The sequence below is a fragment of the Cynara cardunculus genome, assembly GCF_001531365.2.
Source record: "Cynara cardunculus var. scolymus isolate 2C chromosome LG 3, CcrdV1, whole genome shotgun sequence".
In the NCBI taxonomy this organism is placed as follows: Eukaryota; Viridiplantae; Streptophyta; class Magnoliopsida; order Asterales; family Asteraceae; genus Cynara; species Cynara cardunculus.
Window position 1 is genome coordinate 19,091,578 of NC_037530.1, and position 1,609 is coordinate 19,093,186.

Sequence of the window (1,609 nt, forward strand, 5' to 3'; positions counted from 1 at the left end):
CCAGAGCCTCTGTGGTCAAGCTGAACCAGAGCCTCTGTGATGTGTTCCAGAGCCTCTGTGGTCAAGACCAGAGTCTCTGCTTGTATTAACAGAGCCTCTGTAACAACAGAGCCTCTGTAATCGTCTATCCTCTGGTCTATCATCTGGTTCTTCAAGACGACTATCTTCAGAGTCCTAATCTGGATAAGGCTAATCCTATTCTGGATTAGGCTAATCTTATTTAGATTATCATGTTTGCTGCCTATAAATAGAGGTGTTCAGGTAGAGAAAATATATATAAGAGCAACGAGAGAATTCTCTTTGTAACAGAAAGACTCAAAATCATATGAGAGTCGATTAGGGTTTCTTGAGAGTTTGTAATTTCTATTTCAATAAAAGAAAAGCAGCCGCTGTTTCTCTGTTTAATCTTCTTGTTTACTTTCTCTTACAAACTTCTAGTGTAAATCGTTCTACTGTCAGATCTGGGATTACAACACCTACAGAGTCTACATCAAAACGACAAGAATCGTCATAGAAAGCATCAATGTGTTCTTTGATGATTCCACACTAATGACTTCCGGACACAACAGTTCAGAACTCGGACTTCAAAGAAGAGCATCTGATTCATCACTTGGCAAGCAGTTCCATTAGGCGATGAAGAGCTGCATCCCATTGCTTCAGAACCCCAATCAAGCACCAAGTGGACAAAAGATCACCCACACCACCAAATCATTGGTGATCTAACCTCTGGTGTCAAGACGAGATCTACCACTGCAAATGAATGTCTCTTCGCCAACTTTCTGAGCATGATAGAACCAAAGAAGATTTCAGAAGCCCTACAAGACCCAAACTGGACCATAGGAACCAAATGGGTCTTCCGAAACAAGAAGGACGAAGATGGCATCGTAATAAGGAACAAAGCCAGGCTTGTTGCCAAAGGCTACCGCCAGGAAGAAGGGATTGATTATGATGAGACATTTGCTCCCGTTGCAAGACTTGAAGCCATCAGAATATTCCTAGCCTATGCAGCTCACAAAGGATTTAAGGTCTATCAGATGGATGTCAAGTCTGCCTTCCTCAACGGCAAACTTTCAAGAAGAAGTCTATGTGCAGCAGCCTCCTGGGTTCGAAGATCCAAAACATCCGGACTACGTCTACTTTCTAGATAAAGCCCTCTATGGGCTGAAGCAAGCACCCAGGGCCTGGTATGAAACTCTATATACCTTTCTCATCAATAATGGATTCGAAAAAGGTACAATCGATACAACCCTCTTTCTCAAAAAGCACAAAGGTGATATCTTACTTGTTCAAATATATGTGGACAACATCATATTTGGTTCTACAAATGCAAAACATTGCGAAAAATTCTCAGATTTGATGAAAAGCAAATTTTTGATGAGTATGATGGGAGAACTAAGTATCTTCATTGGTCTTCAAATAAAACAAACTTCAGAAGGAATTTTTATCAATCAGTCCAAATATGTGACTGACCTTCTGAAGAAATACTCTATCTCAAATTCATCATCGATAAGAAGGCGCTAAGTTATTTATTGATTCATCAGGAAAACCTGTGGATGTAACAACCTACAGAGGCATGATTGGATCACTCCTGTATCTAACTGCTAGTAGA